The sequence below is a fragment of the Petaurus breviceps genome, unplaced genomic scaffold (genome assembly GCF_028583685.1).
Source record: "Petaurus breviceps papuanus isolate PSGF00001 unplaced genomic scaffold, PetGlider_PUasm1.0 76, whole genome shotgun sequence".
Taxonomy (NCBI): Eukaryota; Metazoa; Chordata; class Mammalia; order Diprotodontia; family Petauridae; genus Petaurus; species Petaurus breviceps.
The window spans coordinates 38,733,240-38,746,675 of record NW_027186473.1 but is presented as its reverse complement, the minus strand read 5'-3'; the positions used below and the strand labels follow the sequence as shown (position 1 = coordinate 38,746,675).

Sequence of the window (13,436 nt, the reverse complement as noted above, 5' to 3'; positions counted from 1 at the left end):
TTCTTCTTCTTCTTCTTCTTCTTCTTCTTCTTCTTCTTCTTCTTCTTCTTTTGTATTTTTGGAGAGGGGAAGGCAAGGCATTTAGGGTAAAGTGACTTTCTAGAGGTCACACAGCTACTAAGTGTTAAGTGTCTGAGGTTGGATTTAAACTCAGCTCCTCCTGACTCCAAGTCTGGTGCTCTATTCATTGCACCACCTACTATAGAAAAATTCATTGAGGGGAAAAAGGGAGAATGTTAGTTAGTCAGTTTCACTGATGGTCCAATTACATCAAGGGAGAAGGTAGCCTGTCTCCCAGAGTGTAGGGCAGTCCAGTCACAAGACAGTTTTACAACAGTTATGATGCTCTATACCTGGCAATCTGATTACAGTCACATGCATGGGTATATAGGTTGAGGTTTGCAAAGTATAAGGACTTAAATATTTTTAAAAAGAAAAAAAAACACCCCTCTCTCCCTCCTATGTGTGTAGTTTACCTTATGTTTTGAAGTCCCTGGGGAAAAGCTCCAGGGTTATTGCATGGCCAAAAATCAGCATTCATATTAAGTATCTATGTGTCAATATATAAAGATAAAATTGAAAACTGAAAAAGAATTTCTACCTTCAAGGAGTTTATAATATGTGTTTATATCTATATCTATATCTATATCTATATCTATATCTATATCTATATCTATATATATATGTGTGTGTGTCTATATCCATACTAAAAAATAATTGTTATTCCTTTGCCAGCATCCTCCAAACATAACTAAAGCCTGAACGTATTGTATTTAGGAATTGCATATTCCTTAATGTCCATTTCCAACCCAAAAAACTATGACAAATTTTGGAATGTTAAAATTATTTCTTTACTTGGCTGCTCACTTTGACATTATATAGTCATCAAAGAATGAAATTGGCAATAACTTTACCCTTACATGATAGGTGTCTTCATCTTTAATTTGCCATTTCTAGTCATGCTCTTTGTCTGAGAAGAACACAGAGGTTTTGCAGCATAGAAAAACTTTCTTTACATATTAAAAATAGATGACTAACAGAATGTTTTTGACTAATAGAATTATTGATCTGTCTAGCAAACACTCTTTACATTCTACCTAATACGTATAAAATACACATAAAAACAAATATAGTCTACAACCTTAAGGAGCTTACAATCTAACTTGGGAAAGATACATGAAAGAAAAATGAAAAATATGGGGTAAGTAGAAAAAAGGGGGAGATGCACATGATTGGAGTTCCAAAGAAACCAAAAGCAGTGTAGCTTCATAGGAAACAGAAAGAAAAAACTATGCTGAGCTTTCTCCTTAAATAGAAGGCCCTGAGATGCATGACTGTGCCTTACAGTCAGAGGGTCCAATTAGAGGGACAGAGGGTCCTGATGAGATGTGAGTAACAGTCAAATTTAATTTTATGGGATGATGAGATTTTGCAAGGATAAGTTTCCTGGAGAGGGAAGCCATGATGGAGTGTTCTGGAGAAGTCTAAAACATTAGTGTTAATAGTACAAAATATATGTTACCAATTAAATGCATTTAACAATCTACTAGCTTCAGGATGAGACATATTTTTGTTTGTTTGAAGCTAAATGGCTACAAAAATAAGGACACTTTTATTTACCATGAATCTTATATAAAACAAGGGTAAAAAAAATCATTTTTGATGCCAAACTCCTCGAACTAATGGCTAACTCTTCACCTCGTCCTGATAATCTTTCTTAAGTGTTATTATTTTCCTTTTGAAACCCCTAATGGAATTTGGGCTACAAATGTAATGTAGCACAATAGTGTAATATAGAAGCCCCCCAAAGAGTTGTCAGCATAAAAAGAATAGAGAAGTATAATGTCCTGAATTTGGGAGGTGACAATCTTATAGCATAATGATTAGGTCAAACAAAATATGCCCGAAATACTCTGTTCACTTCTGAGCAACACATTTTTGGGAAGGGATGAGTTGCAGAATATACAGTGGGAAAAGAATATGAATAATAGACATTCCAATTAGAGAAATGGTCAAAAGATATGAAGAGGTGAGATAAGAAAGTTATCATATGTGACTGAATTTGCTCATATTCTTTTGATAATCTTTTTTGGAGTATAGCATCAACAGTGATCCCCTATCCTGAATTCTTTTGCTATCTTCCTCTCCATGTGATAGTTTTTATCATGAGAAATTGGCATTTTTGAGACTCAATGGCACCATGGATTCATCATTGTATATTTAGTCTGTTCTAACTGCTCTTTGCAACTTTTTCTCAAGGACCTTTTCCTTACATAGCATTTCATGGAGTGAAGTGGTTGGGCACAAATACGGTAATGCTTCTGTCACTAAAGATGAAAACAGATTTTTAGAATAAAGCTGAAAATGTTGTTCCATTTGTCATGTTCCTGCCAGTTTGATATAGGAATATATTTTATGCTCATGGCATAAAATGGTTGACAATTCAGCACTTCTTAAACTGTGGGTTGCTACCCCATCTGGGGTCACAAAAATTTTGACAACAGTATAAGGTTTGTGAATGTTCAATTAATTAAAAATCAAACACATAATGAATACGAGATGTTTCTGGCAGTGCTTGCCTATGTTGAATCATGCAACTTTACTGCAGCCTTGGTTCTGAACACAAAGTATGTACACTTTGCACTGTACCTGCCCTCAGGCCATGCAGCAACAAGAACCTGAGGAAATGCAAAAAGGGGCCCCCAGTGGGACAAAGGTTTAAGAAGCCCTGGTTTACACCAAAACCTTCTTTTCTTTTGCTCTTTTATTTGTCTATACTGCTTAAGAACTTCCGCAATCTTTCATTACTATTATGCAAATGGTTTGTACTAACTGATGCTTCCCTGGATTTTTGTCTCATTGCTTAACCAGGAGGACAAACACCAGATGTCTAGGATGGCTTCTGAGTCAGGTGTTCAGCAATTCCAAAAGGTTATTTAGTACAAAATGTGATTATTAGACAAATATTCTTTCTCTATGTCATGCCGTTCCTTAATTATATTTCTGGGCAAGTGAGCATTTTTAAGCAAATTAAAAAAAAAAGTATTCTGCTTTTTTATGAATGAGTAAATATTCTGCCAATGTTTCTTTGTTTATATTTCACAAGTTTTGAGGGAAAAAATGCAGTGTGAATGTATTGCACAAATCTAATAATGAATTCAATTTAGAAGTTACCACTTCTAAGGAGCCTCCTCCCCCCACCATCAAGTTGAGAGATTTATGCTTTCTTTACTCCCACTCTTTTCTACTTGTTAAAAATGTGTGTGTATGATATACACATATATGTGTTTATGTATATATACACACATGTATATATATAGTAGATGGATATGTCTCAATATCTATAGATATGGAGACACATTTCTATGTCTATATATAGGCATATCAACATATATCTATAGACATATATAGAGAGAGATATAGATATGTTTGTCTCTATCTATAGAAATAGAATGATAGATAAAAAGAGAGAGATATCATAGAACTAAGAGCCACTCAATACATGGTACTATTATTTCTTCCACTTGTGTCTATAATGGACTTCAGAAATCTTAATTTTTATTGGTTCTTATCTCCCTAGAGAAATGATTTAATCTTTGATGTGTATTTCAGGTTTGCTATGTCCTTATCCAAACGTGAAGGGAAAGGTTGAAAGCTCTAAACTGTTTGGATTTGTCAGTATTCAGAAACATAAAATATTGAAGGGAAAAAAAGGACCCAAAAGGTTAAGTCCCAAGATACCTAATTTGCTATCAAAACTGACATGGTTCTGGATTTCTTCAGAAAATAAATAGGTATTTATTCACATTAAAACACAAAGGAATATAGAGAATGTAACTCTTAAACCACTATATAAAAGCATAGGATTAATATTTTTTTCTTTTAGAGAAAAATGTGAAAAGCTAACAATATCAAATATATATGTGCTAGTAGGAAAAACTGATTAGGACTGGGCACATGATAAGTATCTGATAAATGCTGTTGATTCAAAAGTGCTTTGATGAACTTGGCATTTCTTAGGCATAAGTCCTTCCTTCACCACTACAAACTGCTACTCCTTTACGACACCTCATTCTCTGCAATTCTTTTTTTTCTAAATTGCTCCATAGATTATCCACCCAAAGTACCAGAAACCTTCCTCTGGTTCTTTTAACATTCCCTAGGTCCCAGTGCAGCAACTGGGCTCATCTACCATTCTCAATGATGATTTTTTTGTGGTCATATGCACCTAGGATGTCACATCTCGAATCCAAGTCATAACTGATAATATACATCATGGATATCTACACATCATTATATTGTCCTTTGAGGTGTGTGTGTGTGTGTATGTGTTTTACCCTTCTGATATTATAGAGTTCCAGGAATCCCTATTGTGTACTATGAATGGGAGACAAAAGAAATAAAAAATTTAGGCATTTAGCAACTTCAGAACTTTGAAAATTCTGTGCAAGTCCCTAAATGTGACTGTGATCTTTTCTTTCTCCCAAATACTGGACACATCTGTACTTGGTAAGAAAAACAGAAAATTGTATTTTTCACTGGCTGAGGAACATTTTTGGTTCCTTTATCTCTCTTACTATGAGACTGCTTCACATTAGTTTTCTTTTTTTCTCTAAAAAATGTTCATACTAAATTTCATTATTATTTCTCATTTTTATGATATCCATTGTTTCTAATTTGCTATTTTAGTTTTTCCTGAATTAGCTAAAAATCGATTTGCATATTATAGATGATTCTGAAATGATTCCTCCATCAGTGATGAATTCTTATTTCACTCAGGAGATAATCTCTTTTTTGTAGGTGGTTGGTATTATTCAATGCTTACCATACCCAGCATCTGATTTTTTTTCAAGAAAGTATTCATGATTGTCTTGCTTTACTGAAAATGTGCACTGCACCATTCCTTCCTCTCTTTCCACTTTCCAACTCATTTGGGGAATGATGATCAAATAAATCCTACCCTTCTTCTAGAAAGGATAAATCATTTCTTTGTCCTTTGGTTCCATTAACCATCCCTGCTACTTCATCCTTTTCTGGTCACCTCTCCCCTATATCAACTTTATACTGATCACTCCAAAATTGATGTCATCATTCCTGACTTCTCTCTTAGCAATAGTCCCACATATTCAACTGACATCTCATCAAAAACACAACATTACAGTCATGCCATGACAGGGCATCAAAAAAGAATAAATTTAAAGCTTATAAGATGAGAATAAAGTGGCTCTGAATTAGATGTACAAAAATGCATCATTGTCCCAAATAACCTAAAAAAAAATCACTTCAGGAAACTATTTTTATAACAAGTAGCAGCAATATTGGCAGTTTTTGGCCAACTAATATATGAAACATTTGTCTCTCTTCCAAGTTATTATGAATATATTACATAATTTTTAGGATGTTAATGTGAATTTTTTTTCCTTTTGGCATCTTGCTAATATCAAATGTTTGATTTACAGCTGGCATAATACCATAATTATATTAAAAATTCAATGATATCCCTAGTATCTGTCTCTCTCTCTCCATATATATATATATATATATATATACACATAGATTTATGGATAGATATAGATATATAGATAAAGATACAGAGATAGAGTATAGCTATAGATATATCGATATATTGTTATGTAGTGTAGGGTATGTTAAAGGAAGACTAGTACCTCTGGTGAGAGGGCTGCTGAGCCTTTTTTAGGGTTGCTTTCAAACTTCTGTGTCCACCTGATTCACCTCAAATCTCACTAGTGGCTCCAAGAAGCTGTAGTATGCACAGTGCTCACACTCCATTGAACTATTCATGCAGACAGGCTAAACCAGGTTGAGGGTAATGGAGGGGTCTCAAACCTTTTAGTAACTTGGGAGGTGTCTACATGAAGATTTTCCTCAGTGGATGGCCGATGAGAACAATTTGTTCCAATGGCCATGAAGGCAGCTGAAGCAGGTGCTGTGGGGCACTTAGAGTTTGGTTATACATGGAAGATGTCAAGGCAATTCACTGCACCCCAAGTCATCACCAGTCATCTTGACTTTGTCTGGACACTAGACTTCAGTAACTCTGGAAGAGAGAGTGAGACCAATGACTTGATACCAGTCTGCCTCACTTAAATCCAATTTAGCTACAAATCAAAAGACATCACCCATGCCATTTTATAATTTTTACCTGCCTCAAAGTTCTGTGAAACAGAGAAGTAATGAAGTAGCAAACATAGATGTCCTAAAAGCTGTATGGATGCACTGGAAGCCATAGTAACAACCCTGCACACAGGTGGCCCGGAGCCATAGAGTAGACTTCCCATTGAACTGTAGCAGTAGCGTGATTTAGCAGCCTCATGGGCAGCCTTTTTTTTCAAGGACCATGCTGCTAAACTCCTAATGAAAGGAAGGGACCAGAAAAGGTGCCAAAAAAATTATCTGCTTGACCCAACCATGGCCTGCTTGCCATGGTATGTAGAGATCCCACCCTGTGGTCAAAATACATAATAATATACAAAATAATATACAAAGATGATTCTACTCACCATGGGTACACGAAATGTGCATACACTTACACGCAACACGAACCAGTACATCTGAAAAACAAACAAGTCTTGTTTTGAGATATCTCAGCAGGTATCTCAATCAAATAGGAACCCTGAGTGAAACAAGGCTGGCAAATGAAGGAGTCGGAGCAGTATGCACATTTTCCTGGAGTGGCCTCAGTGAAGGGGAGTACCAGACTGGTGTTAGTTTGGTAAATCAAAATTAATCTAGTCATCAAGCTTATACTTACCAAAATTATTGAAAGATATGACACTGCTCATGTTATTCCCTCATAGGCTCATGACAATGCAATTGCCACTTGTAAGAAACTCCCATGTCACTACCACCATCAGTGCCTATGCTCCCCACCATGACAAACCCTAAGGAGGTAAAAGAAAAAAATTTTGAAGACCTGGAGATACATCATCAATGTGCCAAAAGAGGATAAGCTTATAATTCTGGATGACTTTAATGCTGGAGTAGCCTAGACTAAGAACCATGAGAGGGACACTTTGGGAGGAATGGAGTTGGAAACAGCAACAGTCAGTTACTGCTGAAGACTTGTGCATCTCACAATCTTCTCATCAACAACATTGTCTTACATTTACCTAATACAATAAAAATTTGTGGAATAAACCCTCACAGCAAACATTGATACTTAATAGACTATGTGATAGCAAGGAGAAGAATGACAAAGTGACAATGACAATGTGTGATGCAGAGTGATGGGCTGATCATAGACTTATCTTCTCTAAGCTAAATATTCACATTCAGCAAAAAACAACAGTGGCTCCAAGGCAAAAGGACTACCAGAAGACTTAAAGTCAACAGATTACAGTGCTTCTCTGAGAGGGAACAGTTTGTTGCTAACTTGGAGGAAAAGTTAAGCCAAAACTTGGTTGCCAATATGGAATCAGAAAAGGAGTGAGCAGCTTTCTGAGGTTTGGTGTATCATACTGCATTTGCTCATCTGTATCAGAACACTTGCAGACATCAAGGCTGGTTTGACGAAAATGATAGGGAAATTAAGAAACTGCTAAATGAAAAACAAGAACTCCACCAGTTTTACCACGAAGATAGTTCATTCATCTCTAAGAAAGCAGCATTTAACTCCATCAGAAGTAAAGTACAAGCAAAACTTAGAAAGATATAGGATTCTTGTCTCAGTAAGAAGGCAGATTAAATTCAATTTTATCTTGATACTAGCAATCTAAAGCACTTTTATGTTTCCCTGAAAGCTATTTTTGGCTAAAGTCCTACTGTGCATCTTAACTACTCAGTGCTGATGGAGTGATTAGGACATGATCCAGGAGAGATGGACTAAATACTTCAATAGTGTTCTCAACAGACTATCATTGGTCAATGCTGAAGCCAGGTTGAAGTCAATCCCCCTATAGCCAAACTTCCAACTGAAGAAAAGGTTTCAAATGCTTTTCAGTTCCTCTAGTGTGGCAAAGCCCCTGGTGTTGATTCTATTCCAGCTGAGATTTACAAGGTAGGGGATACAATGCTCATACAAAAATTGACTGAAATTTTTCAGGTTATATGGCAAGGGGAAGTTATCTCTGAAGAGTTCAAGGATTCTTCCATTATCTATTTCTATAAAAGTAAAGAAAACAGATTGTCCCATGACAATAACTGGAGGGAAGAGAGAGGGGGTTCCTCCCTTAGTCATCTCTGGCAAGATTCTTGCCAAAGTCCTTTTAATAGTCTAATCTTTTACCTGCATGATGGTTATACGCCTGAGAGTTAGTGTGACTTCATAGAGGGCCAAAGAATGGCTGACACATTGTTTGCTGCCTGAAAATTATAGGAGAAATGCCAGAAGCAAAACTGAGGTTTGTATACAAGGTTTGCAGATCTGACCAAGGCCTTTGACACTGTCAGCTGCGAAAACTTGTGGAAAGTTATGGCAAAATCTGGTTACCCAGGGAAGTTCATTAGTATGTATGTCAGTTTCAGGATGTCATGCTTGCATGGGTTCTGGATAATGGAAAACATTCTTGCTTTTTTCCAGTCACCAACAGAGTGAATTAAGTCTGTATACCTACTCCCATGGTTTTTTAACATAATGTTTTCAGCAATTTTGTCAGATAACTTCAATGAGGATTACACGACTTCAAGGTCACCTTATACAGTGCTGGTAAACTATTTAACTCAAAAGGTTACAAGACAAAATTAAAGTGGTAAAGTGGAGGGAGAGTGGGTACATGATTTTTGTTACTGTTGTTGTTGTTGCTATTTTCAGATGACTGTGCACTTAATGTGTCATTTGAGACTGAGATGCAACAAAGTATGGATAGATTGTCTATTGCTTGTGCTGATTTTGGCTTAATAATACCAAGAAAATGCAGGTTCTCCACCAGTCTGCACTATACCATCCATACGTGAAACCACTCATTACAGTAAATGGAGAAATATTGAATGCTGCAGATAACTTCACTTATCTTGGTAGTATACTTTCCAGGGATGTACATATAGATAATTAGATTGACACACTCATTGCCACAGCTAGCTTGATTCGGGAGAATATGAAGGAAAGTGTGGGAGAGAAGTATTATACTGCCTATCAATGGTAGAGCCTTGGCCTTGTATTGGTCTTATTAGTCACAGTTGGACACAACTTGACTCCAATACAGTCATTTTGATCCTCTTCAAGAACAAAGGACAACTCCCAACTATCTTTTGATATTGATATCAATATTGGTATCTATGTTTATTTATTGGTTCCACTGTGACTATTGCTTCTCTAATATTGAGGTATGGTTGTTTCCACTGTTGGAGAATCTATGCTCATTTCACTTTGCATCAGTTCATGTAAGTCTTTCAAGGATTTTCTGAAAATCACCTGCTCATGTTTTCTTACAGCACAATAGTATTTCATTACATTCATATAGTATAACTTATTCTGCCATTCCCCAAATTGATGGGCATCCCCTCCATTTCCAATTTTTTGCCACCACAAAGAGAGCTGTTATAAATATTTTTACATGTGTGCCATTTTCCTTTTATGTGATCTCTTTGGGATACAGAATGAGTAATGGTATTGCTGTATCAGGAGGCTTCACAGTTTGATTGCCCTTTAGGCATAGTTTCAAATTGTTCTCCAGAACACTTGTCAGTTCACAACTTCACCAACAATTTATTAGAATCCCAAATTTCCCACATCTTCTGCAACATTTATTGCATAAGGTCAAATTTGGAAGTAGAATGCCTTTCTTAAGAGATAACATGGTTTACTGAGGGGAAGGTGTAAGGGGAGGGAAAGAATACAAAACATTGATTCTGAAACCTGACTTCACTGTTGGGTTACTTCATTAACTATTATGAATATGGAAAAGTCATTCTTTTTTTTTTAATAAAGCAATTGGGGTTAAGTAACTTGCTCAAGATTACACTACCAGTTATTTTGTGTGGGTGTTAAGTATCTGAGGCTGGAACCGATCCCAGGTCTCCCAAATCTGGGGCTGGTGTTCTTACTCACTGTGCCACCTGGCTGCCCTGAAAAGTCATTCTTTTAAACATATACACCTACTCTTTTGCCTCAGTTTTATTTTCTATCAAATGGGGACAATACTTCCACTACCTTCTACACAGTGTTATTGTCAAGAAAGGGACTGCAAACTATAAAATGCTAAAAAAAGACAAGTTTCTGTCTGTTGTTGTTCCCATAAACCAGATAATGTTGGTTGTTTTCACAGCTCCCATACATGTCATCCATAACTAAGAGTATAAGTTTTACTAATGCAAAATACTAATAACAGAGAGAAACACCTAAGTGATCATTGGGGCATACCTAAAAAGCAACCATTCTACAGCAGAAACAGCTCAAAGTTTATATCATTAATTTCTTTTGACTTTCAAAGCAAATAAAAATTCATGAGTAGAAGACAAAGTTTTCAGGGTAAGAATTCTACATTAGGTGATGTCTTAGCTGCTGAGGAAAGGAAGTTTCTTATTTATTTTTATATCCCCAGCATATAGCACAGTTCCTGGAACATAAGAGGAAGTTAATCCATGTCTATTGAATGAATAAATGAGAAGTCAAATGGTTGTGTGTGTTCATTTTTGTGTGTGCATTCTAGGGCTTGGGTGCATTTTACATAATTTCTAAGGTACATATAGCCATGAAAACTTACTTGATTAATTCAGTAAATCCATAATTTCCTGTGTGTAAAACTTCCTCTACTGGTTTAGGTTATAAAGTGGCCACCCTGAGTTATAAGGTCTGATTGGTGTTCCATAGAAGATATACCCCATAAGCAGGAGACCTTCCTCTGACTCTCCCTTGGTTTATGGATGTCAGTGTAGTTCTTGGGATATCCAGCTATTATTCCTCAGCATCTTTTCATGTTCTTATTAGGAAATAATTAATTGAAATACGCAACACAGTCAGAACAGTTTGTATGAGGGAATATAAGTACAAACACTAGCAGTGCATTTCACAAAACTTTTCCTTTTAACAAATTTTTTTTCCCCGCTTTTTTGCCTGGCCAAGCCCAATCTATACAGAGCCAGGGCAGGAATAATAGAATAAATACATGCACACACAGATATGAACTTTTTTACACATAGGTACCATCATACTAATGAGATTTCAATTGTCAATTTTAATTGCTTTAATTATTTCTAAGGTATGATTTTCGAATAACTAAACAAGTATGGCCAATGTACTTCCCTAGCATTTGACAAGATTCATGATTTCATCCAAGGGTAGTCTTTTTCTTTTCTTTACTACTAAGAATTACAACCCTCCTTCATAGGAAGACTTTCATCAACTGTTGCGATCCAACCCAACTCCCAAGCATTAAAAAAAAAAAAATTTACAATAAATAAAGCATCCCTTGGTAACAACTTACCTTCTGCTGTTGAGTCTTTCTGAAATTTCCTGAGCTAATCCTCAATTTAAAATATGTTACATGGCCCATGATCAAGGTCTTCCAGCTTGAGAGGACCTGTGCTCCACTTACACTACTTCAAGCACTCAGGGGCAATGCTGCAGCACAATGAAAGATCAGAATGTGGCTTATTTATTTATTTTGGCTTTTTGGAGGGCAATTGAGGTTAAGTAACTTGCCCAAGGTTATAATGCTAGTTTTTTTTTTTTTTCCTCTGCATGGTTGTTAAGTGTCTGAGGCCTGAACTCAACTCAGGTCCTCCCGACTCTGGAGCCGGCGCTTTACTCACTGCGCCACCTAGCTATCCCTGAATATGTCTTATTTGAGAGAAGCAACAGTGCAATGAGAAAACTGTTTTGAAAGTGGTGGTCTTGGGCAGAGTGTGGCGGCATTGGCGGCGGTGGCCGCCTCAGGGGGCCGCGTGCTTTCGGCGCTTGAGCGCCAGGGTCGATGCGTGCCTCGTGCAGCTGCTCCAGGAGCTCCAGCAACTGGAAGGAAAGCGAGCAGCACCGAACGCCCAAGTGGAGGAGGGCTGGCACTTCCTGTCCAAGGCTCGCTATGCTATGGGTGCTAAGGCTGTCAGCCCCCTTCAGTATGGGTCCTCTATGCCCCCCCCCCTCTTCCGGGTCTGCACCAGGTAATCTGAGAAAGTCGGGGCGCCCTTGGAGGGAAGGGGCTCAGGAGGCACCAGGGCGGAGCCCCATCTGACTCGGAATCTCCTCCTTCACTCGAGGGTGTCTCCCCGAGAGAAGTACTTGACAACTAAGAAGACCCAAGGTATTATTGATTATGGGAATCCAGAGTCAGAGTCTTTGTTTTCTCCAGTTTTTCGGAGGCAGTCACAGCCTTTGCAGTCCTCCCCACTAGCACCTGGGCCTGTGGCATCTCCCGAGCTAGAACCCCAGACCTGGTTTGGCATCTTGATGTCCCAGAGTCTGCCACAGGCCCAAGGAAGTTTCTGGGCAGCTCTGCTGATGGTGGGGGAGATTGCCCGGCCCTAGAGTCGAATCGAGTCAAGAAGAGCCTAGATTCAAGCCCTGTAATGGGAGAAAGAGACACTGCGTGATCAGCTGAAGGTGGCCTGAACACATTTTCTAACAAGGGGAGTCCAAATCAATGATTTCGTCTTTTGATGCCCATACACGCAGTGCCTTTTTGGCCTCTTCCATTAAGTCCTTCCTAGACCTTGGTTATTCCTTATTGGGGTGTCCCCCTAACTCCTTTGGGAGTTGCATAGGCTACGAAACTCAGTTCACTCTTGCAGACATTTAAGGTTATGAGAGAGAGACAGACAGACAGACAGAGACAGAGAGAGACACAGACAGAGAGAGAGAGACAGACAGACAGACAGAGACAGAGAGACAGAGAGAGACTGAGAGAGAAGAGAGGAAACGAGAAGAGAGAAATCACAGTACTGTTACATAACCAGACAAAATCACAAGGTGTTTGGGGGTGGCAATAGGTACAAGACGTAAGAAGAAATGCTGGCAAAAAGGGGAAGCAAAGTCCACCTGTCACAAGGAAACAGCGTGCTTCTTTCTATAAAGCCATGAAAACCACCTTTAAGTAATGTTGAATAGTAGATGGCTAGAACAAGATCCCTGAAGGAAACAGACACATTCCAGTGTTTGTTAAACCACAGAACAACAAGTGGGGGAGGGAGGGGCAAAAAGCCCCCAGCTTCAACAAAAAGTTTAGGGAGGACTAGGCAACCCTGGAAGTGTTGGGCTCAGCTGGGGAAGGGGTGATGTTCATCTTCAAGACCCCAAATGACTTTATGACCTAAATAACCAAAGGTCCCTTCCTTAGGGGTCACAAAGCAGTTGAAAGGACCTTTTGAGATTGCGGCTTAAGGAGAGAATTCTTTACCAAGATATAGTACTATAGAAAGCAAGGTTCTAAGTTACCCCTTGTCTTCTCCCAGTTGCAACACTTGAAGAATTGAATTTAAACTCTAGTAAGGGCCTTCTCCAGGAGACAAATGAATTCATTGAACAAACACTTAATTTGTCTACC

The 13,436-nt window shown here is 38.0% G+C and overlaps 1 pseudogene; it reads left to right on the top strand.

The window, feature by feature from the left end:
• Positions 1-12,421, top strand: part of LOC138174653 (coiled-coil domain-containing protein 115-like) — a 19,751-nt pseudogene extending 7,330 nt beyond the window's left edge.
• Positions 12,422-13,436: the final 1,015 nt, after the last annotated feature.